The 26414-nt window shown below is 54.5% G+C and overlaps 1 pseudogene; it reads left to right on the forward strand.

The window, feature by feature from the left end:
* LOC133340062 (fibronectin-like) lies at positions 1-26414 on the forward strand (annotated as a pseudogene).

A 26414-nucleotide genomic window follows, 5' to 3' on the forward strand; every position in this document is an offset into this window, starting at 1 on the left:
CCGGGGCGGAGCGCTGCTACGACTCCGTCCTGGGCTCCTCGTTCGCTGTGGGTGAGGATTGGGAGCGGCCCTACCACACGTGGATGATCGTCGACTGCACCTGCTTGGGTGGTGGCCTCGGCCAAGTGTCCTGCTCCTCCAAAATGCGTGCCAGCCCCACCAACCCCCACCCCGCCTGCCCCCCGCCAACTCCCCCCCGATTCTCTCTCGTTCTTGGCGGTCTTTCCGCACCACCGTGTTCTGTTTAATTGTGGGTAGACGGCCAAGGGACATTGCGCTAGCAGCAGCAGCAGCTGTTGTGCGTGTCGTGGGTTGCGTATGATTCGATCTCCCGGCTTGGCAATCCTCCACCCTGCCCCCTCCCCCCCCACCACCAAGATCAGCACCACGATCTTCACCACCACCACCACCGTCACGAGCACCACCATCACCATCACCACCACCATGACCACTACAAAAATCACTACCGATCACCACCATCATCACCACTAATGTCATCATCACCACAATCACCACCATCTTTATCATACCATGATCACCCCACGATCACTACCACGATCACCACCACGATCACCACCATCACCACCATCCACCATCACCACCACGATCATCACCACCATCATTACCACCACCACCAACACGATCACCACCACCATCATCCACCACGATCACCACCACTACCACCATCACTACCACCATCACCACCACCACGATCACCACCATCACACGATCAACAGCATTTGATCTCACGGGTCACTGGCCGCGGGGGCTAGCCGACATCTGCGCCAGGCCAAGTGGGCAGCTGTTGCTCACCACTCGTCGTCGTCTTCGTCGCCCATGGGTTGAGGGGTCTTCGTTTGGCCTCCGTAATTTGGGCGGCCCCAGGTCACGGCTCGCGATCGCGGGGCTCGAGACGGTTGGGCCTCCTTTAGTCGTCACCCGGGTCAACACAAAATCAAGCGGATAAACTTGAAACACGTGTGCGCGTGCGTGTGCATACGGGAGCGTTGGCGCAACGGTTAAGCGCGCTGCGCTAGGATCCCGGCGAGCCGAGTTCACTTCCTGCTCGCGGCCAACACCGGTGACGATTATCTGAACCGGTCCTGGCCTCCCTAGTTCGACTCAGCTTCAAATGATACCTGGTGCGGTGTGCAAACATCGCCACGTGGGAGCAAAGGCAAGCCGGCGTGGTGGTGCTGGCCACCCACCCCCTCGTGTGCCACAGTGCCGGCCTCCATAGGTGCTGCTCGCTAACACACTTGCCCCAACAGTCTGTTAAGGCTACACGGACGTTGGGGGGACTTTGTCTTTGTGCGCGTTAGATCGCTGCAACGACCAGGACAGCCAGAGCTCGTACCGCGTCGTGGGGACGTGGACGAAGACGGACGCGGCTGGCGACCTGCTCCTGCGTGTGCACGGGCAACGGCGCGGGGAGTGGAAGGCGAGGTGCACAGCACGGCAGTGGCCGCCGTGCACACCGGTGAGGCTCACGCAACCACGCGGCACGCGCGGTGAAACTCACGCACCACGCGGCACGCGCCGGTGAAACTCACGCAACCACGCAGCACGCGCCAGTGAAACTCTCGCAACCACGCAGCACGCGCCGGTGAAACTCACGCAGCCACGCAACACGCCGCCGGTGAAACTCACGCTGGCATGCACTGTGAGACTCGCGCACTATAAGCATGCACCGTGAGACTCACACACCACGCGGAACGCACCGTCAGACTCGCCCACCACGCGACCACACACCGGTGAGACTTTACCTCTTGCGCGTCTCCGCTGCGCGCAGGCGAGTTCGCCGGGGTGGAGGAGCGCAGTTCCGCCCGTCGGCGCAGTGCGAGCTGGACAACGAGCCACCTACGCCACGGGGCAGCAGTGGCTCAAGATGCAGGGGACCGACCGCATGCTCTGCACCTGCCGGGCAACGGCGTCAGCTGCCAGACGTCCGGTCAGTCCCACCCCCACCACCCCCCCACCCTGCCCCACCGCACGTCAGGTCACCGTGACCCCACCGCGTCGGTTTTAGAGATCCTTGTGTAGTGACATAGAATCCGTCGGTAGCGGCATAGCGCTGGCTGCTGGCGGGAGGGGTCTGCGGCTTACGGCAGCCCTGACTGCAGCAGGTCACGTGATAGACCAGAGGGGGATCTAGGGAAAAGGTCACAGAAGGGCCACCAAGAACCCGCTGGTAGGTTCTCGAAAGAGGGCGTGTCCGGGGGCGGAGCCAGGCCACGCTGGCAATAAAGAGAGGCCCCGGGAGGGGAGCTCGGGGCTGTCGTGTGGAGTGGGGTCCCGTCGTGCTGCTGCTGCTGCTGGAGTCTTCACCGTCTCGGCATCGCCGTCAGGCGCGATGTGATAAAATGCATCGTGATTATTTTGGATTATTCGGCTAAATTTTCCACGTGATAGGCCACTTCTTTGAGCGGTTGTTTGCGGCCAGGTCGCTGCTGGAAAAGCAAATAGCTCAGTGGGCCTTACCTGGTGAATATAAATTAGTCAATTTTATTTGTATATTTTTTTTTACTGTCGTGTTTTCGTATTGTTTGTTGGTGTCACGTTCTGACCCTGTGTCCCCCTTGTTTGGACATCTATGGAGAAAAGAGCTTTATAGCTCATCGGATTCCTTCGGTACAAGTAAGGATTCTCATTCATTGCGTCATGCTCGTCGGGCAGTCGCGCGATCGATGCGATGGTGCGTGAGCGCAACTAGCAATGTGCGTCGGGTGGTGGAGGGTCTTACGACATCAATGGCTATACGGGCAACCTTTGTCTGGGTGAGTGTGTGGTGTGCCGGGGAACGTGGTGTAGCGGTCAGCACGCTGCACTACGAACCCGGCGACCCGAGCTCGACTCCCCGTCACGGCCACACCCAGTGACGATTATTTTAACCGATTCCGGCCTCCCCTAGGTCGACTCGGTGTGTGGTAAGCGTCGCCACTGGGGAGACAAAGGCGGTCGGGCGTGGTGCCCGCCACCCACCCACCCCTCCTCGCGTGTTCCGTGCCGCCGTCATAGGTGCAGCTCTCTAGCGGCAATTGCCCCAACAGGATTTTAACGGGCTGTGCGTTTGCGTGCTGTGAAGGTTGTGATGACGTACGGGGGCAACGCGCCGGGGGAGCCATGCGTCTTCCCCTTCATGTACACGGGGCTCTCCTACACGGCGTGCGTGGGGGAGGGGACGCAGCGACGGCAAGCTGTGGTGCAGCACCACGGGAACTACGACCAGGACCGCAAGTACACCTTCTGCCGCTCCGAGTCCGGTAAGCCGCCAGTCCATGGTTTCCCGAGATGTTCACTACCTCGCTTGGTACGCAGGAGGTCGTGGTTCGATCCCGATCCCTGATGCCTGCTGTGTATTCGGAGTTACGTGTCTCTTTCTCACCGTGGTGAGATGTTAACTACCTCGCCTGGTATGCAGGAGGTCGTAGGTTTGATCCCGACCCCTGACTCCCCGTGGTCGCGGTGGATTTTTCTCTGGGTCCTCCGGTTTTTCATTCCACATTCAAAATGGGACGTCATGCGTTTAGAGTTTTTGGCTGCGATACATTTCCACACACGGTGCAACACACTACTAAATGTCGCCCCACGTCCGACCGCACAGCCACATGCAGAGTGAATCCAATCCGCATCGTGGAGCGGATTTTTGGTACAAGTAGCATTAGCGCCGCACATGCAGCGCGAAATCGCGTGAACCAAACTCGCATCGAGCGCGAGAAACCTGTCTACGGATAACACGAGCGGGTTATAATCGCGAACAGTTTGTAACGCATACCGTGTCAACCCATCACAGTTTACCCCGTATTCTTGTACAGGGAAATTGAGTTTTTAGGTCCACATGGCATACAACCGTTTCAACACGGGCAAAAAACTAATAAATTGTCTATTTGGTTTGGTTTCTCCCTTGTGATGGGAATTTGATGGGTGAACATTGAGATTTGTAAGGGCCACCAGGTGACCAATGAGCTCTGAATTTGTCCGTAAGAAGGTAGGGCACTGATAAGGGGTTGACAGGTATGATAACGCGCACAATATTTCACGGATGTAAGCGCCCGTGAAATATGGTGGCGGCTGCAGCGGCCTTGGGAGGCCTTCATCCAGAAGTGGGATCGACCATGCCCGCCGACTATGATGGTGACGATGGTGGTGGTAGCTTGGAGGGAATCCTTTTTTTCACGATCAGTTGTCACCGGCCTGAAATGTTCAATTGGCTCCGCCTGAGAAGGCCGTTTAATCCGCGGGCGGCTGCCCACATTCGAAGGCCAGGACCTCAGCCGTGCCAGCTCAGCTCTCCGACCCCTCCGTGACCCGGCACCACCGCACGCTGCCGCTCCCGTGTTTATTGGGACCATACGGTCATTCCGTTGCCAGTCGCGTGCACGGGAGGTGCGTGTGCCAGCCAGCAAAGCTTTGCTGTTGTAGGCCGGCCAAGGTGCATTCCAAAGGATTTGCGTGGCAACTGTAACATCGTGGGCCTTGTTCTCAGGTGAACTATTTTGAACACATTTTTTTAGTAATTTACCAGGTAAGGTCCACTGAGCTATGCGGATCTTTTTCAGAAACGCTGACCTGGCTATCACAAATGATAGCTCAACGAAAGCAGGCGTATCATCATCATCGTGTGGAAATTTACAGCAGGCAAATACTCTGAACGCGCGATGTTGATTCGAAATGTGGAGGGGAGAAAAGCCGGAGGACCCTGAGAAAAAATCCACGCGACCATGGGTGGAGAGAGATACGCAAACTCTAAATATACAGCAGGCGTTGTCAGGGTCGGGATCAAACCTACGACCTCCTGTATACCAGGCGAGGTAGTTAACATCTCACCACGGAGATAGAGAGAGACACGCAAACTCCAAGTGTACAGCAGGCATCAGGGTCGGGTTCGAACCCACGACCTCCTGCAGATCACCGTGGCGCCCTACGTTAGATAAGGAGCAGCCCTGCAGTCGCTTGCTCGTGCCACTGCTGGCTGAAGCCCCCCTCCCCGCCCCCTCCACTGTAGGAAGCTCTCGGGAGCTGCCCTCCCTCTCGGGGGCAATTGTCCTACTCGTCGACACGGGGCAGGCCTGTTGGGAGACGTGGGGAGTAGTCACATGTGATTCCACCACACGCAACCTGCCGATCGTACGACTGTGTTGGACCCGTTGTGCTGCTGGGTGCAGAGAAGGGGGGGGGCATTTAAGGAATATGTCTTTACATTTGGGTGTTTTGTGCTCGTCAGGCACGAGATTTGGGTAACTTCGTTCGGCCTTTGCTCAGCAAACCGTGAGAGAGAGAGAGAGGAAAAAAATCTGGAAAAAAATCTGGGAAAAAATCCGCGCCGTGTTGGTTGTTTTTTTGCAAGCGCGGCGTTTCCCTCGGCAGCCCGGCGGTCCGCGTGAAATGCCTGGAATGTTCGGTCGGCACGACGCCCCACAATGCTTTAATTGTGAGCTGCGAGCTGTTCACGCGTTCCTGGAGACCGGCCTTGCCCCCCCCCTCCCCACCGCCTGCTCCCCCCAGCGGGGCCAGGCTTGAGACGTTAACAGCGATGGTGCAGCGGCGGCAGTTACGACCGAGGTGGCGGGCAGGAGGTCGCGCGGAAGAAGTCGCCCATCGGTGGTGTAAGCGGCGAAAAATCTCGGAAGCGGCTCTGTGCTTCCGAGCCTGGCACGCGGTTCGATTTTTTGCCAATTGGAAACTTCCTTCGCACCACCGCCACCACCACCACCGACCCCAAATGACCCCATTCCTTAGCGGTGGGCAGGCGGGTGACTCTGGATGAGGGTTGGGATGGCGCTGTGTTGGGTTCCGGGAGCAGCATGCGGCTCTTTAAGGTGACCCACTTCGTGAGCCTTATTTTATTCACCACGCGCACTGCCGCTCTTGAAATATTGAAGTGTTTTTTTTTTTTACCTCCCCCCGATTTAGAAGAAAACTAACAAGAAATGTCTCTTCTTGTCATTTTGGTGATTTTTTTGTGTCGCCGTGTCCCGGGTTTTAAACGGCTCCTCTCTTTCCTGTCAACACTGCCGGAGGCTTCGGTAACGAACCAAGTGAAGCCTTGGCCAGCCGGAAGGAGTCTCCCTTCCAGCCCTTCGCAAAGCATTTGAGTCTTGAACAAAAAAAAAATCATCATCATCATCATCGCGTGGCTTCTTGTGCATGTGCAACAACCGAGTCAAATAAATCGGTCGTGGGGCCTCCCCTAGGTCGACTCGGCCTAAAAAGAAACCTTGAGAAAGAGAGAGAAAAAAGCAAACGTTCAAACGTGCGGCCCCTGACCCAGAAAGCCCCGGCACTTGGTGATGCGAAATCCCTTTGGCAGCAATTTTGTAAAAATACATAAATTCAATAATTAATCCGGCATCCTACGTGTATTAAAATAATTACTTTAATTACATTCAGGTGGTCAAGCCCAGATTGCCGCTGTCAAGAAGCCAGCGGAGCCAGTGCCGGATTAAGCTAAGTGCGGGGCCTGAAGCATATGATGTTAGAAAGGGGGCCCTAAATAAAATAAAACGGAAATATTAAACACATTTTTTTTCTTGCACGGTAAAGTAATTGTATGTTTTTATTTTCTATACAGCCAGATAATACGACAAATCGCTAACATTAAACACCCAGTCGTTCATAAAAGTCGAAGGCGGTATAGTGTTATAGTAATAGAGCAAGTGCAGAATCACTGAACCGGAATTGCTAGCTTGAAAGCATTTAGCGCGGGGCCCTTGAAAGTGCGGGGCCCGTAGCTACTACTACACGTGTAGTAGTAGCTACTACACATGTAGTAGTAGTAGCTACTACATATGTAGTAGTAGCTACTACATATGTAGTACTACTACACATGTAGTAGTAGCTACTACATATGTAGTACTACTACTACATGTGTAGCAGCTACTACATATGTAGTAGCTGCTACACATGTAGTAGTAGCTACTACATATGTAGTACTACTACACATGTAGTAGTAGTAGCTACTACACATGTAGTAGTAGCTACTACACATGTAGTAGTAGCTACTGCTACATGTACTATACATGTAGTAGCTACTACACGTGTAGTAGTAGCTACTACACGTGTAGTAGCTACTACACATGTACTACACATGTAGTAGCTACTACACGTGTAGTAGCTACTACACGTGTAGTAGTAGCTACTACATGTGTAGTAGCTACTACTACACGTGTAGTAGCTACTACACGTGTAGTAGTAGCTACTACACGTGTAGTAGTAGCTACTACACGTGTAGCTACTTTTGCTACTTGCATAATCCGGCACTGAGCGGAGCGCATCGCTGCGAAGTCTCCTTCTTCGTGGTTGTGGGTCGGGGCGTTGTGTCGTTATACGGTCCGTTCTGGATGACCACGGTCGCACCACGACTGGAGAGTTTATTTTATATTCCGTTCAGAAATCCGCCATCCGCCATGGCCCGTGCAGCGGATGATGTGGATTTTAGGGGTCGGAACGTGGAGCTTTGTGGGGATCCTCCTGCGTCTTTATCTTGAAAAATGTTTAAATTTTTGTTTTAATCCCCACTCGTCCCCCGACAGCTGTGATCCAGACGCGCGGCGGCAACTCGCACGGAGCCCTCTGCCACTTCCCCTTCCAGTACAACCAGCGGAGCTACACGGAGTGCACCGCAGAGGGGCGGCCCGACGCCATGAAGTGGTGCAGCACCACGGAGCACTACGACGAAGATCGCAAGTTCGGATTCTGCCCCATGGAGGGTGCGTTGCCCTCACCCCCCGGCCCCGCTCCCCCCTCGCCCTCCCACCCGATTGCCCCCTAAGCGCCAGCTGTAGCGTGACCAGTGCCGGATGAAGCTAAGTGCGGGGCCTGTATAGCAAATGATGTTATAAAGGGGCCCTAAATAAAAGCACATACATATTAAAACACTTGCAAAGTAAAGTAATTGTATTTTTTTCATTTGCTATACAGCCAGATAATAAGACAAATCACAAACCTTAAACACCCAGTCGTTCATAAAAATTTAAGGCAGTATATACTATAGTAATAGAGCAAATGCAGAATCACCGAACCAGAATTGATATCATTTCGCGCGTGGCCCTTGAAAGTGCGGGGCCCGTAGCATCTGTAGCTACTTTTGCTACGAGCATAATCCGGCACTGGGCGTTACATGGCTGGTGCCTGAAGCCGGCATCAAAGGGGCGCCACGGTGGCTAGGAGATGTTGACCACCTCGCCTGGTATGCAGGAGATCGTGGGTTCTATCCCGACTTTGACGCCTGTTGTTTACTTGGGAGTTTGCGCGTCTCTCTCCCTGTGGTCGCGTGGATTTTTTCTCCGGGGCTCTCATTGACAATTTGAGCACGAATTTTGTTCGGGAAAGCCGACGTGTTAAACCAAGCCTGTGTGTACGCGTGTTAAACTTCTTTCGCACCGTACGTAGCCAGCCGTGGCTAATCGGAGGTGCGTCCCACGAGCGGGGAGCGGTGGCACAGCGGTTAGCGCTACGCTGCACTCCGAACCCGGTGACCCGCGCTCGATTCCCACTCATGGCGACTACCACCACCCGGTGATGATTATCTGCACCGGTTCTGGGCCTCCCTAGGTCGACTCAGCCTCAAACGAGAACCCGGTGCGGTGTGCAGTAAACATCGCCACAAGGGAGACGAAGGCTGCTGGCCACCCACCCCCTCGTGCGCCGCGACGGTCCTTCGTCCGTAGCCGCCCGTCACTTGACAGCACTTGCCTCAACAGTTTCTTGAGGCTATCCGGGGGGTCTTTGTCTTTGTGCAGCCCACGAGGAGGTCTGCTCGTCGCAGGGCGTGCAGTACCGTGTCGGCGACCAGTGGGACAAGCGCCATCAGATGGGGCACATGATGCGGTGCACCTGCAACGGGAACGGCCGCGGGGAATGGAACTGCATTCCTTACGCCCAGCTGCTGGGTAAGGCTGATAACCCCATTTCGTATTTTTTTTTCCACTGGCATATTCGAGCCGAGCCGAGCCAGGTTCAGGGCTCATCATGGTACGGGCGTTCCTTTTTTACTAACCACCACCGACTATTTTGCCGAGCCCAGCCGGAACCAAACCGCGACAAGCTGGCCTCACAAGAATAATGATCTTAATAATGCTTTTCAATTATTATTTACGGGGCGTCACGGTGGCGAGATGTTAACTACCTCGCCTGGTATACAGGAGGTCGTGAGTTCGATCCCGACCCTGACGCCTGCTGTATATTTGTAGTTTGCGTGTCTCTCTCCGTGATGAGATGTTAACTACCTCGCCTGGTATACAGGAGGTCGTGGGTTCGATCCGGACCTTGACGAAGCCTGTATATTTTGGAGTTTGCTCGTCTCTTACTCCGTGTGGTCGCGTGGATTTTCCTCAAGGTCCTCCAAATTTTCCCTCCCCTTTTAGAATCAACGTGCTTTTAGAGTACTTGGCCACTATCAATTTCCACGTGATGATGATCCCCTTCGTTGAGCGATCATTTTGTGTGGCAATGTCGCTTCTGAAAAGGAGCTACGTAGCTCAGTGGCCCTTACGTGGTAAAATAAAATAAACAGTTTAAATTATCGACCTAATGGACTCATTGCACTGTTCTGATAACCACCACTACCGACTACTACCCCCCGTAAACCCGCTCCACTTCTTTAATCGTCGTCACGGCTCTCCGAGGAAATGCATCCATACCTGTCAACCCCTTGTCAGTGCTCTACCTTATTGCAGCAAAATCCAGACCTTATTGGTCACCCCGTGCCCTTATGAATCTCAACGTTCATCCTATACACTACACTATACACTATACTATACATTCGCCTATACACTACTATACACTACTCTACACTACACACTACACTATACACTACACACTACACTATACATTCGCCTATACACTACTATACACTACTCTACACTACACACTACACTATACACTACACTATACACTACACTATACATTCGCCTATACACTACTATACACTACTCTACACTACACACTACACTATACACTACACTATACACTACACTATACATTCGCCTATACAATACACTACACTATACACTACACTATACATTCGCCTATACAATACACTACACTATACACTACACGAGTACATACCTGTCAACTCTTACCAGTTCCCTACCTTATTACAGACCAATTCAGAACGTATTGGTCACCCAGTACCCCTTAAAAATCTCAACGTTCATCCTACAAAACCCCATCACAAGGGAGAAACACAAACAAATAGACGACAAAAAAGAGTTTTGCCCGTATTGAAACGGCTGTATGCCGTACGGACCTGAAAACCCAATGTCCCTGTACAAGAACACGGGGTTGACAGGCGTGGCATCGCGGCTGCTAACTCGCCGACAGCGCTCGCCTCGACAACTCCGTTGAGTCTTCTTGGTTCTTTCGGTAAAGTCACGTAGAAGGGAAATAAGACAATAATAAAAATAAAACATAATAAAATAATTCTCACGACGTTTCGGCCACAACGCTGTCTTTCCGACAGACCTGTTCTTCGCCTGAGGACGGCTGCTTGCGTTGTGGCCGAAACGTCGTGAGAATTGTATTTTAATATGTTTTATTTTTAATACTTTATTACTTCCCTTCTACGTGACTTTACCGAAAGAACCAAGAAGATGAATCCCTGCAGTCACGAAAGCTTTAAATCGAAACTCCGTTGAGAGCTAAACCCGAACGGGGGTGGGGGCGCGGGTGTCTGGGCGATCTCTGCCGTGCAACAGATCGCTGCGTGGTGGACGAGACGGAGTACAACGTGAACCAGACGTTCTCGCGCAAGCACGCCGAGGGCCACATGATGAACTGCACCTGCTTCGGCCAGGGCCGGGGCCGCTGGGCCTGTGACCCCATCGGTAAGATCACCGCCCCCCCCCCCCTCCCCACTGCCTCCTCCCCCAGCCCCGCACCACGTCGGAACGTCGGCGGGGTCCGATGCGCACACCTCCTACGCCAACTCGTTCAGAGTGCTTGGCTGCCGCTCTAAATGTCCACGTGATGGCAGAGGTCGCAAACGGGTTTTGATTCCTTACCCGTACCCGTACTCAGCCGCACCAGGGTCGCAAACGGGTAGCCGTACCCGGCCGTACCCGTACCCTACCCGTACCCGGCCGGGTACGGGTAGGGTACGGGTATCGGGTACCTGATTGCGACCTCTGGGATGAAGCCATGTTGCAGGCGCGGGTGGGTTGATTCTAGGAACTTTAATTGTGAGAAGAGACAAGACGTTGGGAAATGAGTGACAAATGGTGACTCACCAGTGACGCACGGCCTACACGTACCTGTACCCGGCCGCACCAGGGTCGCAAACGGGTACCCGTACCCGGCCGGGTACGGGTAGCCGGGTATCGGGTAGGGTACGGGTATCGGGTAAGGTACGGGTATCGGGTAGGGTACGGGTATCGGGTACCCGGTTGCGACCTCTGGTGCTTGACTGCTGCTCTAAATGTCCACGTGATGATGATGACGACGATGAAAAAGCCGTCACTTTGTTGAGCTGCTGCCTGGGTCGCTTCTGAAAAGGTGCGACGTAGCAGCTCAGTGGAGTCTTACACCTGGTGAAATAACAATAGTTTGTATTATTTGGGTCTTACGGTCAAGTCACGTAGATAGGTTCAAAGAAAATAACAAAAAAAACTACGACGTTTCGATCGCAACACAAGCGGTCGTCATTAGGAAAACTACTTATAAAGGTTTTGAAACTTTTTTTCAAACCTTTATAAACAGTTTTCCTTTAGAGGCTAACCCCAATTTTCCTGATGACGACTGCTTGTGTTGCGATCGAAACGTCGTAGGTTTTTGTTATTTTCTTTGAACCTATCTACGTAACTTTACCGAAAGACCCAAATAATATGAAGTCCTGCAGTCACGAAAGCTTCAAGTCAAGAAATCGTTTTTAGTTTTACAGAAATGTTAGCTCCCTCGCCTGGTATACAAAAGGTCATGAGTTCAATCCCGACCCTGGCGCCTGCTGCATATTTGGAGTTTGCGTGTCTCTCTCTCTCATCATCATCACGGTGGCTAGGAGATGTTGACTACCTCGCCTGGTATACAGGAGGTCGTGGGTTCAATCCCGACCCTGATGCCTGCTGCATATTTGGAGTTTGCGTGTCTCTCTTCCCCCCGTTGGTTGCGTGGATTTTTCTTCTGGGTCCTCCGGCGTCTTCCCTCCACATTTAGAATCAACGTCAACGCGTTCAGAGTATTCGGCTGCTTTCAAATTTTTTTGCACACGACGATAATAACCTGCCACTTCGTTGAGCCATCATTCGTGACGGGGCAGGGTCGCTTTTGAAAAAGAGCCACGCGGCTGCTCAGGGGGGCCTTGCACCTGGTGAAACAGTCATAGTCCTCAGCGGCGCGCAATCGTGGCGCATGCAAGCCAAAAATAACGGAACCTCGCAGTAATCCACTGCAGACTCCTTTCATGGAGGGTTAAGCGAGAACGGGCAAGGGTTACGTTTTCTTGGTTCTTTCGGTAAAGTCACGTAGAAGGGAAGTAATAAAATAATCAAAATAAAACATAATAAAATAATTCTCACGACGTTTCGGCCACAACGCAAGCAGCCGTCCTCAGGTGAAGACCAGGTCTGTCGGGGAGACAGACGCTGTCTCCCCGACAGACCTGGTCTTCACCTGAGCTTTCGTGACTGCAGGGATTCATCTTCTTGGTTCTTTCGGTAAAAACAATAATAAAAAAAACATAATAAATTCTCACTGTGAGAATCGTATTTGATGTTTTATTTTTATTATTTTATTATTTCCCTTCTACGTGACTTTACCGAAAGAACCAAGAAGATGAGACTAACACTCAAGAAGCAAAACCGATGCTCCGGCCCCCACAAGGAGAAGGGAATACAGAACAAACATGTGGACCCCCAAGGCGTTTCGTCTCTACGGGATTGAGCGTTTCCCCCTCGCACATGCGTGGCTTATTCACCGCCCACCCACCCACCCACCCACCCCGCCCCGGTTTCCACCCACGTGTAAACACTCATCGCTTGGCCGATGACGATTGCGTTTCTCTCCCGGCGGTCGTGCAGACCAGTGCCAAGACCTGGAGCTGATGCAGTTTTACCAGATCGGAGAGACGTGGAACAAGCTGTACAAGGGCACGGCGTACATCTGCGGCTGCTACGGCAACTCCGTGGGCGAGTGGAACTGCCGCCCGCAAACCACGGAGATCGGTACGGATCGTGTATTATACTCGGTTCTTATTCCCCGAGTCTGTACACCTGTGTTAATCAATACATTTAGCTACCAATATTAGTACACCTGTGTTGATCAATACATTATGCTGCCCAGATCAGGATACCTATGTTGATCAATACATTTAGTTGCCTAGATCAGTTGTATACCTGTGTTGATCAATGCATTTGACTGCCCAGATCAGTACACCTGTGTTGATCAATACATTTAGCTGCCCAGATCAGTTGTACACCTGTGTTGATCAATACATTTAGCTGCCCAGATCAGTTGTATAACTGTGTTGATCAATGCATTTAGCTGTCCAGATCAGTACACCTGTATTAATCAATGCATTTAGCTGCCCAGATCAGTTGTACACCTGTGTTGATCAATACGTTGATTTACTGCGATAAGTAACGAATGCGTCGAACGAGTCGCCACTCCCTGCGCCGGCCTTCATAGGCGCTCCTCGCTAACGGCACTTGCCCCAACAGTCTGCTGAGGCTACGCTCGGGGATCTTTGTCTTTGCAGCCTCCAACAACCCCGTACAGGTCACCATCAAAGAGGACAACAAGCACCGGCACTCCCAGCAGCTGCAGTGGACCAACACGCAAGGACGCCCCGTCAACTGGTACTTCCTCAAATGGCGCCTGGTGAGTGCGGAGAGTGAGAGGCAAGGTGGTGGCGGAGGAGATGCTCCTCCCCCCCCACTCCACTCGGGAGACATCCGCATCTCTCATCTCACTCTACTCCCCTCCACGCACTCTCCTGCCTCTCTCCTCCCATCTCACTCTACTCCCCTCCACGCACTCTCCTGCCTCTCCACTCTAATCTCACTCTACTCCTCTCCACGCACTCTCCTGCCTCTCCACTCTCATTTCACTCTACTCCTCTCCACGCACTCTCCTGCCTCTCCCCTCCCATCTCACTCTACTCCCCTCCACGCACTCTCCTGCCTCTCACTCTACTCCCATCCACGCACTCTCCTACCTCTCCCCTCCCATCTCACTACACTCCCCTCCACGCACTCTCCTACCTCTCCACTCCCATCTCACTCTACTCCCCTCTAATTTTACAGTCAAGTCAACATTTGTTTCGGCGCAGTATTTAACACCGATATCTTAGTACCGATATTGGACACCCGTTGTGCAATGCTGCAAAACCCCCCGGCTGCGACGACGCCCGAGGACTTTCCGTCGTCCGCTCCTCCGATGAGCGCGGTCGGCTGCGCACGTGCGGCGGCTGTGCACGTGCGGTGGCTACGGTGGCTACGCACGTGCGGTGGCTGTGCACGTGCGGTTGCTACGGTGGCTACGCACGTGCGGTGGCTGTGCACGTGCGGTTGCTACGGTGGCTACGCACGTGCGGTGGCTGTGCACGTGCGGTGGCCTGTGCACGTGCGGTGGCTACGGTGGCTACGCATGTGCGGTGGCTGTGCACGTGCAGTTGCTACGGTGGCTACGCACGTGCGGTGGCTGTGCACGTGCGGTGGCTACGGTGGCTACGCATGTGCGGTGGCTGTGCACGTGCAGTTGTTACGGTGGCTACGCACGTGCGGTGGCTGTGCACGTGCGGTGGCTACGGTGGCTACGCACGTGCGGTGGCTGTGCACGTGCGGTGGCTACGGTGGCTACGCATGTGCGGTGGCTGTGCACGTGCAGTTGTTACGGTGGCTACGCACGTGCGGTGGCTGTGCACGTGCGGTTGCTACGGTGGCTACGCACGTGCGGTGGCTGCGCACGTGCGGTGGCTGTGCACGTGCGGTGGCTACGGTGGCTACGCACGTATGGTGTCTGTGCACGTGCGGTGGCTACGGTGGCTACGCACGTGCGGTGTCGGTGCACGTGCGGTGGCTACGGTGGCTACGCACGTGCGGTGGCTACGAAGCTCAACACCCGTACGTACCTCACGCAACGTGCTGCCGCGCTGCGCCGCGTGCCCTCCCCCGGGGGAACAAACAGAAAGGCTCTCAGGCCCCGTGGAAGGAGGCCCGAGTTCCGGCCCAGCGCAACACCTACGTGATCACGGGCCTGCGGCCGGGCATGGTGTACGAGGGCCAGCTCATCACACAGTTCTCCCACGGCGCCACCGCCATCAGCAAGTTCGAGTTCAGCACCGCCTCCGTCCCCCGTGAGTGTTTCGGCGGCAGCGGCGTTCGGCGGCGGCAAGTCTGTGGGTCTCTGTGTGAGTCTGTGGGTCTCTGTGTGAGTCTGTGGGTCTCTGTGTGAGTCTGTGGTCTCTGTGTGGTTGTGGTCTCTGTGTGAGTCTGTGGGTCTCTGTGTGAGTCTGTGGGTCTCTGTGTGAGTCTGTGGTCTGTGTGAGTCTGTGGGTCCTCTGTGTGAGTCTGTGGGTCTCTGTGTGAGTCTGTGGGTCTCTGTGTGAGTCTGTGGGTCTCTGTGTGAGTCTGTGGGTCTCTGTGTGAGTCTGTGGGTCTCTGTGTGAGTCTGTGGGTCCCTGTGTGAGTCTGTGGGTCTCTGTGTGAGTTTATGGGTCTCCTGTGTGAGTCTATGGGTCTCTGTGTGAGTCTATGGGTCTCTGTGTGAGTCTATGGGTCTCTGTGTGAGTCAGTGGATCTCTGTGTGAGTCCGTGGGTCTCTGTGTGAGTTTATGGGTCTATATGGGAGTCTATGGGTCTCTGTGTGAGTCTGTGGGTCTTGGGGGAGTCTATGGGTCTCTGTCGGAGTCTATGGGTCTCTGTGTGAGTCTGTGGGTCTTTGTGTGAGCCTATGGGTCTCTGTGTGAGTCTGTGGGTCTCTGTGTGAGTCTATGGGTCTCTGTGTGAGTCTGTGGGTCTCTGTGTGAGTCTGTGGGTCTCTGTGTGAGTCTGTGGGTCCCTGTGTGAGTCTGTGGGTCTCTGTGTGAGTTTATGGGTCTCTGTGTGAGTCTATGGGGTTCTGTGTGAGTCTGTGGGTCTCTGTGTGAGTCTGTGGGTCTCTGTGTGAGTCTGTGGGTCCCTGTGTGAGTCTGTGGGTCTCTGTGTGAGTTTATGGGTCTCTGTGTGAGTCTATGGGTCTCTGTGTGAGTCTATGGGTCTCTGTGTGAGTCTATGGGTCTCTGTGTGAGTCAGTGGATCTCTGTGTGAGTCCGTGGGTCTCTGTGTGAGTTTATGGGTCTATGTGGGAGTCTATGGGTCTCTGTGTGAGTCTGTGGGTCTTTGGGGGAGTCTATGGGTCTCTGTCGGAGTCTATGGGTCTCTGTGTGAGTCTGTGGGTCTTTGTGTGAGCCTATGGGTCTCTGTGTGAGTCTGTGGGTCTCTGTGTGAGTCTATGGGTCTCTGTGTGAGTCTGTGGGTCTCTGTGTGAGTCTGTGGGTCTCTGTGTGAGTCTGTGGGTCCCTGTGTGAGTCTGTGGGTCTCTGTGTGAGTTTATGGGTCTCTGTGTGAGTCTATGGGGTTCTGTGTGAGTCTATGGGTCTCTGTGTGAGTCAGTGGATCTCTGTGTGAGTCTGTGGGTCTCTGTGTGAGTTTATGGGTCTATGTGGGAGTCTATGGGTCTCTGTGTGAGTCTGTGGATCTTTGGGGGAGTCTATGGGTCTCTGTGGGAGTCTATGGGTCTCTGTGTGAGTCTGTGGGTCTCTGTGTGAGTCTGTGGGTCTCTGTGTGAGTCTGTGGGTCTCTGTGTGAGTCTGTGGGTCTCTGTGTGAGTCTGTGGGTCTCTGTGTGAGTCTGTGGGTCTCTGTGTGAGTCTGTGGGTCTCTGTGTGAGTCTGTGGGTCTGTGTGTGAGTCTGTGGGTCTCTGTGTGAGTCTGTGGGTCTCTGTGTGAGTCTGTGGGTCTCTGTGTGAGTCTGTGGGTCTCTGTGTGAGTCTGTGGGTCCCTGTGTGAGTCTGTGGGTCTCTGTGTGAGTTTATGGGTCTCTGTGTGAGTCTATGGGTCTCTGTGTGAGTCTATGGGTCTCTGTGTGAGTCTATGGGTCTCTGTGTGAGTCAGTGGATCTCTGTGTGAGTCCGTGGGTCTCTGTGTGAGTTTATGGGTCTATGTGGGAGTCTATGGGTCTCTGTGTGAGTCTGTGGGTCTTTGGGGGAGTCTATGGGTCTCTGTGGGAGTCTATGGGTCTCTGTGTGAGTCTGTGGGTCTTTGTGTGAGCCTATGGGTCTCTGTGTGAGTCTGTGGGTCTCGGTGTGAGTCTATGGGTCTCTGTGTGAGTCTGTGGGTCTCTGTGTGAGTCTGTGGGTCTCTGTGTGAGTCTGTGGGTCCCTGTGTGAGTCTGTGGGTCTCTGTGTGAGTTTATGGGTCTCTGTGTGAGTCTATGGGTCTCTGTGTGAGTCTATGGGTCTCTGTGTGAGTCAGTGGATCTCTGTGTGAGTCTGTGGGTCTCTGTGTGAGTTTATGGGTCTATGTGGGAGTCTATGGGTCTCTGTGTGAGTCTGTGGATCTTTGGGGGAGTCTATGGGTCTCTGTGGGAGTCTATGGGTCTCTGTGTGAGTCTGTGGGTCTTTGTGTGAGTCTATGGGTCTCTGTGTGAGTCTGTGGGTCTCTGTGTGAGTCTATGGGTCTCTGTGTGAGTTAGTGGATCTCTGTGTGAGTTTGTGGGTCTCTGTGTGAGTTTATGGGTCTCTGTGGGAGTCTATGGGTCTCTGTGAGAGTCAGTGGATCTCTGTGTGAGTCTATGGATCTCTGTGTGTGTCTACGGGTTTCTGTGAGAGTCAGTGGATCTCTGTGTGCGTCTACGGGTCTCTATGAGAGTCAGTGGATCTCTGTGTGAGTCTATATAATTGCAGCTTTGTTGTTTCTTGTCAACACATGCCCAGACCTTCTAAGTTCTCGTGAATATTAGTCACCCCTGCTGAGACTATTCTTCATTACACCTCCGTTGCGTAGGAGATATTCCCAACGTCCTCTGCATGCGTGCGTGTGCAACTATTTCCTTCTTAAAACAGTTAAATAAACACATTATGCGGCATATTCTTGGGTTTTTTCGGTAAAGTCACGTAGGTAAAAAAATTTAAAGTAAAATAAAATAAAAATCACGACGTTTCGGAGGCAACACAAGCTTGTGTCTTCAGGTGGAACCGTCACAGCACGATAGCTCGGTGGTGACTGCGCGTGTCGTGTCTTTGTGTCGTCTTGCGTCGTCCGCGTTCGTCAAGTGACGCCGTGGGAGGGCGAGAGGGAGCGGCTACCTGGCACGGAGCAGCGCGTGTCGGACGCCGTCACCGAGGTGACGTCCAACAGCTTCGTGGTCGCCTGGGCCTCGGCCGGCGAGGTCATGTCCGGGTACCGCGTCGAGTACGAGCTCACGGAGGACAGCTCCTCGCGCGAGATCATCAGTAAGTCGCGAGTGCGAGCGAGCGAGCGAGCGCGGAGGGATGCCGTTTTGCGATTTCACTCACCGTGCGCGGAGATCCGCCGATCAAATTTTTTTTTTTTTACAACGTGCGAGCCCGCACTATGGAGCTCTTCCGATATTAGGAAGCCACTGGAGCTACATGCACTTTCAAATCTAGATTGTAAATGAAATTCCTTTGAGAAGCGCTTTTTGTGTGTTTAATTTGTTGTCCTTCCCCCGTACCCACGAATAGCACGGTTGGCCACGTACGGTGCGAATGAAGTTCAACAGACATACATAGACTCACACAGAGACCCACAGACTCACACAGAGACCCACAGACTCACACAGAGACCCACAGACTCACACAGAGACCCATAGACTCACACAGAGACCCATAGACTCACACATAGACCCATAGACTCACACAGAGACCCACAGACTCACACAGAGACCCATAGACTCACACAGAGACCCATAGACTCCCACAGAGACCCATAGACTCACACAGAGACCCACAGACTCACACAGAAACCCACAGACTCACACAGAGACCCACAGACTCACACAGAGACCCATAGACTCACACAGAGACCCACAGACTCACACAGAAACCCACAGACTCACACAGAGACCCACAGACTCACACAGAGACCCACAGACTCACACAGAGACCCACAGACTCACACAGAGACCCACAGACTCGAACAGAAACCCACAGACTCACACAGAGACCCACAGACTCACACAGAGACCCATAGACTCACACAGAGACCCACAGACTCACACAGAGACCCACAGACTCACACAGAGACCCACAGACTCACACAGAAACCCACAGACTCACACAGAGACCCATAGACTCACACAGAGACCCATAGACTCACACAGAGACCCATAGACTCACACAGAGACCCACAGACTCACACAGAGACCCATAGACTCACACAGAGACCCATAGACGCACACAGAAACCCACAGACTCACACAGAGACCCATAGACTCACACAGAGACCCATAGACTCACCAGATACCATAAGACATCGACACAGAGACCCATAGACTCACACAGAGACCCATAGACTCACACAGAGACCCATAGACTCACACAGAGACCATAGACTCACACAGAGACCCATAGACTCACACAGAGACCCATAGACTCACACAGAGACCCATAATTTGTTGTTCTTCCCCCGCACCTCCGACTTAGCACGGTTGGCTACGTACGGTGCGAAAGAAGTTCAACAAACATCTCAACATACGTACGAGTATGGGTCCCTACGAGCCTCTGCGATACGGAATATCTAACGAAAACATTTTTTCCACCGTTCGAATTTCCGCGCACGCTACAAGACCTTCCCGGGACCGCGACGTCCATCACGCTGGACAGCCTCCTGCCGGGTCGCGAGTACACGGTCACCGTCATCGAGCTGGGCGCTCGTGGCCTGGAGCGCATCATCCTCACCACCACGCAGACGACCGGTGAGCGTGACGCGGGGCGATCGCGGCCGATGCAGCAGCGGTCGCAGCGGTGGCAGGGGTCGTCGTATAACACTTAGGCGTTCGCGACCAATGTTGTCCTGAATGAAGTTTCGTTGTTTTTTTTTTTTTTGGGTTAGATCGCGTAAATATAAATGTGTCGTGGTGGCGGTTTTCACGACGCATCTATATTTACGCGATCTCACCCTATTTTTTTGTTATTATTATTTATTAGTAGGAGTAATAGTAGATCACGAGGTCCATGATATCTTCGGATTGCCTTCTTCTAAAGACTCCAAGACCAAGGTTCTGTTCCTTCCTGGGCTGATCGGGACTATGTCACTGTGCAGCTTCCAGGCTTCAGAACGATGCTTTGCCTTTGCTAATAAGACAATCAGCATCGTTAGCTGTATTTAAGTCCTGTATTGAAAACTCGCCTCCTTAAACTGATATTAACCCCCCGCTAGTTCTGGTCGTTATACCCTGCAGGTTTTGAGCGAGTGGGCAAGTGAGTGAGTGACTGGATGAGTGGGCGAGTGAGTAGGTGGGTAGGTGAGTGGGTGCGCGAGTAGGTGAGTGGGTGACTGAATTAGTGGGCGAGTGAGTGGGTGAGCGAGTAGGTGAGTGGGTAACTGAATTAGTGGGCGAGTGAGTAGGTGGGTAGGTGAGTGGGTGAGCGAGTAGGTGAGTGGGTGACTGGCAGAGTGGGCGCGTGAGTAGGTGGGTGGGTGAGTGGGTGAGCGAGTAGGTGAGTGGGTGACTGAATGAGTGGGTGAGCAAGTAGGTGAGTGGGTGACTGAACGAGTGGGCCAGTGAGTAGGTGAGTGGGTGAGTGGGCGAGTGAGTGGGTGAGTGGGCTTGTAAGTAGGTGAGTGGGTGAGTGGGCGAGTGAGTAGGTGAGTGGGCGAGTAAGTAGGTGAGTGGGTGAGTGAGTGGGTGACTGAATAAGTGGGCCAGTGAGTAGGTGAGTGGGTGAGTGGGCGAGTAAGTAGGTAGTTCTGGCCGTGTGCCCAGCAGGTTTTGTTTAGTTCCCGACCCTCTAACTTGATTCCGCTTCTCTGGTCCCGCAGCCCCGGACGCCCCGGAGAACTACTCGATCGACGAAGTCACCGAGTCAACGATCGTCATCCGCTGGAGGCTACCCAGTGCGCAAGTCTCTGGTACGACTCGCGCTCGCTCGATTGCTCGCTGACCCCCGTCGTGTTATTTCTCTCTGTCTCCCCCGCGGCCCTCTCTTCCCACAACCCCCCGGTGGACAATTAAACCCTTTCCCGTTCCTATGACATACGAATACGTCATCGGATTTTCTTCTGTGTGCACGTCGTCGGAACGGAACCGGAAGAAAAACTAAAATACCAAAAACGTATCGGTACCGAGGCTTCCACAAGGCCATGCGGGAGGGCGTGTGGCACAGTGTTGGTGCCAGCTATCGCAGAGTGGCGGCGGTCGTGTCGCTACGGTTCTCTGCGGTGAGTAGCAATGCCTCTAAGAACAACGGCGCCGCTACTACGCCTCTCGATGTAAAATTTACGCCGAGCCGATCGAGCGTTCCGAGATTCAATGTGCAGTACGTCTCGGAACGGGAAAGGGTGCATTTATTTTACTGTTGTTGGAAGACGAACTGATGACGTACTTGGGTACGTCATCAGAACAGGAAAGAGTTAATGGGTGCTCGCGAACAGCAATTGCCCCAAACAGCCTGTAATTATCTTCGTGGTTCTTTCGGTAAAGTCACGTAGAAGGGAAATAATAAAGTAATAAAAAAATTTACATAATAAAATACAATTATGTTTTTGTATTTTATTATGTTTTATTTTATTATTTTATTATTTCCCTTCTACGTGACTTTACCGAAAGAACCAAGAAGATGAATCTCTGCAGTCACAAACGCTTTAATAATTTTTTTAGGGGGCGGGAGGGGGGGCGGGAGGTGGGAGGCAGGGGGGGGGGGCGGGAGGGGGGGGGGGCGGGAGGGGGGAGGCGGGGGGGGGGGGCCAAGGGGACCTTAATCTTTGCGACGTCGCGTCCCGTCTCCCGGCACAGCGTTCCGCATCATCTACCTGCCCAACGTGGACGGCGGAGAGAGCACGGACCTGCACCTCCCGCCGGACGTGACGCTGTGCGCGCCTCGTGGACCTCCTGGCGGGGCACACCCTACAACATCAGCGTCTTCTCCGTGGCCGAAGACCTTGAGAGCCCCCCTCTCTTCATGCAGGTGTCCACCCGGGGCTCAGCGGAAATCGGTGAGGACGCCCTCCGGTCCCCCCCCTCCCCCGTCTCTCTCACCCAGAGGTCGCAAACGGGTTTTGATTGCTTACTCGTACCCGTACCCGGCCGCACAAGGGTCACAAACGGGTACCCGTACCCTACCCGTACCCGATACCCGGCTACCCGGGTACGGGTAGGGTACAGGTACGGGTACCCGATTGCGACCTCTGGGATGAAGCCATGTTGCAGGCGCGGGTGGGTTGATTCTAGGAACTTGAATTGTGAGAAGAGACAAGACGTTGGGAAATGAGTGACAAACGGTTACTCACCAGTGACTCACGGCCTACCCGTACCCAGCCGCACCAGGGTCGCAAACGGGTACCCATACCCATACCCGGCCGGGTACGGGTAGCCAGGTATCGGGTAGGGTACGGGTATCGGGTACCCGGTTGCGACCTCTGCTCTCACCGTCTTCTTCGGAGCAGCGCTCTGCAACGGCGGGGAGGTGGGCATGAGGATGACGCCGTACGCCAGGCCCATCACGCCTCTGCCACAGGCAGGATCTCAGCGCTCCGACCTCTGATCTCCCTTGACCTCTGACCTACGAGTGTTATAGACGTCATCACGCGTTTCGCTTTTATCTGCCGTGCAAAGCAATGGGTGGCACGCAACGGTGCGCCTGTCGATGGTACCGCCCAGAGAAGACCCTGATCTAGGCCATGTGAGTCATGGCCTCTTGGTGACGGCTGGCTGCTTAAAATATTTCTTTTGATTTACCCCCCCCCCATCTCCTCCCTCCCTCCCTCCTCGCCATGACGAAGGAACGTTGCTACTGTAATTCATCAGCTGGAGATTAACTGTGCAGCCCCTCAAACTCGTGGTCTGCAGAGTTTCTGTACCAACCCCCCTCCCCACCACAATCTGTTTGTGATTTCGACCGGGCTCCTACTGATCCCCCGCCACCATCACTGCCACCATCACCGCCACCGCCGCCAGCATCACCACCACCACCGCCACTACTGCCACCACCGCCGCCACCACCACCACCATCGCCGCCACCACCGTGCCACCACAACCACCTCCACTGCCACCACCGCCACTACCACCACCACCACCACAACCACCTCCACCGCCGCCACCACCGCCACAACCACCGCCACTAGTGAGGAATGTAGCTGTCTCACATTCCTTTTCTGGCTGTGATGAGGTTAAGCGGCGTCTCAGCTCTTAGCGGTGCGGGCTCCCCTTGCTGCCATCGTTCACTGTCCTGTCGGCGCGCCGTTTTAAATCGTCCGTCGGCACGCAGAGCGACTGCGGTTTATTCCGTTCAGAATCTTTATTTACTTAAACCGGAGGAGGAATCCGACGAGCTGTGAAGCTCTTCGCGGATGCCCAGTGAGCGGGCACGGGGTCAGAACGTTACAACGACAAACACAAAACGAAAACATGAAAATGATACGAATAAAACTGAGCAATTTTTATGTTACCAGATAAAACCCAGCAGTGGACTGACCTTGGCTCGTGATGACGATGACGACGACAAACAAACAAGAATGATGACGGTGGTGGTGGTGACAATAGTGGTGGTAGTGAAGCTGGTGGCAGTGGTGGCGGTGTTGGCGGAAGTGATGGTGTTGGCAGTGGCGGAGGTGGTGGCGGTAGTGATGGTGTTGGCGTTGATAGCAGTGGTGGTGGCGGTGGTGGTGGCCGTGGTGGTGATGGCAGTGGTGGAGGTAGTGATGCTGGTGGCAGTGGCGGCGGTAGTGATGGTAGTGATGGTGTTGGCATTGACAGCAGTAGTCGCGGCGGCGGCGGTGGTAGCGGCGGCGTCTTTCTTCCCAGGTGCCGCTGCCGCCGCTCGCTTGACAACACTCTCCGCAACATCCCCGTCAACGCAGCACGGCGGGGCATCTTCGCCCCACCTTTTTGTCTTTTTTGCAACAGAGCAAAGGCCGCCGCTGCCGCCCAGCGACCTGACCTTCGTGACCGTGGGCGAGACCAAGGCCACGCTCACCTGGGCCCCTCCGCCGTCCGCGGAGGTGCGCGGCTACCGGTTCGTGGCGACGGCCGCCACCGGGCCAGGGCAGCGTCCCCACCCGCGAGGTGACCGTGACCTCCGACCTGTACGCGGAGGTGGGTGGCCTCCTGCCGGGCCACACCTAACCGCTTCCAGGTGTTCGCCGTCTACCCCGGCGGCGGGGAGAGCCCACCGCTGCAGGGAGAGCAAGAGCACCAGTGAGTTCCCTCCCTCCCTCAACTCCCTCCCTCAACTCCCTCCCTCAAGTCCCCTCCCTCCCTCAACTCCCTCCCTCCCTCACTCCCTCCGTCAACTCCCTCCCTCAACTCCCTCCCTCAACTTCCCTCCCTTCCCTCCGTCACTAGCTCCTCCCTCACTCCCTTCCTCCATCAACTCCTCCCTCCCTCCCTCACTCCCTCCCTCCCCTCCTTCTCCCTCAACATCCCTCCCTCCCTCAACTCTCCCTCCCTCAACTCCCTCCCTGCCCCTCCCTCCCTCCCTCCCTCAACTCCCTCCCCTCCCTCCTCAACTCCCTCCCCTCCCTCCCTCCCCTTCCTCCCTCACTCCCTCCCTCTGTCAACTCCTCCCCTCCCTCCCTCAACTCCTCCCTCCCTCTGCGTCTTCCGTTCCTCCAACGAAGGCGTCCGGGGGCGTGGTGTTGGCCACCCCCCCTCTCATGCGCCGTGTCGGCCTTCATAGTGCTGCTCGCTAACAGCACTTGCCCCAACAGCCTGTATAGGCTATAGGCGGGGGGATTTGTGTATTTGTCTTTTGTGCATATCGAACTTCTTTCGCGCCGTATGTAGCCAACCGTGCTAATTGGAGGTGGCGGGGGGGGTCAAACCAAGCACCGAAAAGCGCTCCTAAAGAATTAAGCTTTCATTCTCGCTTCGTAACATCAGAAGGAAGAGCATTCCAGATGGCCGTGGACGGTGAAAGCGCCGCTGCTGCCGCTGCTGCTGCTGCCCGCCGCCGCTGCTGCTGCTGCAAGGATGACCAGAGTCATGTGGTGTGGGTGGAGCCAACATTTGGAACCTTGGCGACTTCATTTCATATGGCCCACGGAGATGGATGCCAAGGGGACGGATAGAACCCACAACTTCATTCCATATGGCCCAATATTTTTCGTATCATTATTATTATTTTCTTACGGTCCTTTAACCTCATTTCATATGGCCCACAAGATGCACACAGCTCGGGAATTGAGACTTCATTTCATATGGCCAGTGGGAAGGGTTACAGCTTGTGACGTCATTCATATGGCTCCAGTAACCGTGTTTCACGCGGTCCGAGGGACAGACACGAAACGCGGATTCTATTTCGTGCGGCCCATAAATTGAATGTCACATGGCCCACGACTATATTTCTTGACAGAAGTGACGGCGGCCCGCGTGTTAACACGTGGCCTCGCCCAAAAGGAAATTGAAAGTGCTCTTTGGGCCACGACAAGGAAAAGTGACGTTGAGACCCTGACACCTGCTGTATATTTGGAGTTTGCGTGTCTCTCTCTCCGCGTGGTCGCGTGGATTTTCTCCGGGTCTTCCGGTTTTGTTCCTCCACATTTAGAATCGGCATCGCCACGCGTCTAGAGCGTCTGGCTGCTCTAATGTCCACATGGCAGCTACGCCGCTGCGCTGAGGACATCGTTTGTGATAGCCGGTTCGCTTCTGAAAGAGAGCTACATAACTCGAGTGGACCTTACCTGGCGAGATAAAATCCTTTATTTTTTAATGTTTGCTAATATTTATCATTAATTTAGAGTCCGTCGCGGTACACGTGGCGTCCAGCGGCTGAAGCAATTGGTTGCAGGAGTTCCTCTCTTCCGTTCCATCCGTTCCATCTGCCGCACCGAGATTAGCTGAGCACGTCCAGCAGGACCCGGCAGAGAGAGGCGCAGTGCGTTGGCAGCTTCGCCATTGGCAGCGTCGATCGATCCCTGCCTCACGGCCCTGTCGTCTCGATCCCCCCTTACCCCCGGCCCTGGCCCTCCCCAGAACTGGGACGCTCCGCGGGACGTACGCCTGCTTCGTGGAGGTGGGCGAGACGAGCGTGACGGCGGCGTGGCGAGCGCCGCGCGGGCCCATCGCTGGCTACCCTGGTGCGCTGCGAGCCCACGGACGGCGGCGCGACCCCTGGAGCGGCCAGCTGGGCGCGCCTGGCGAGCTTCACGGTGGACTTGACTGCGGGCGGGCATGCGCGCAGTACGTGGTCACGGTTGTACGCGCTCGCACGCGCGGGGACCAGGAGCGCAGCCCCGGGTGTCAGCGGAATCGTCTACACGC

The sequence above is a fragment of the Lethenteron reissneri genome, unplaced genomic scaffold (genome assembly GCF_015708825.2).
Source record: "Lethenteron reissneri isolate LAM-NWPU_2019-01 unplaced genomic scaffold, ASM1570882v1 scaffold_676, whole genome shotgun sequence".
NCBI classification, from domain to species: Eukaryota; Metazoa; Chordata; class Hyperoartia; order Petromyzontiformes; family Petromyzontidae; genus Lethenteron; species Lethenteron reissneri.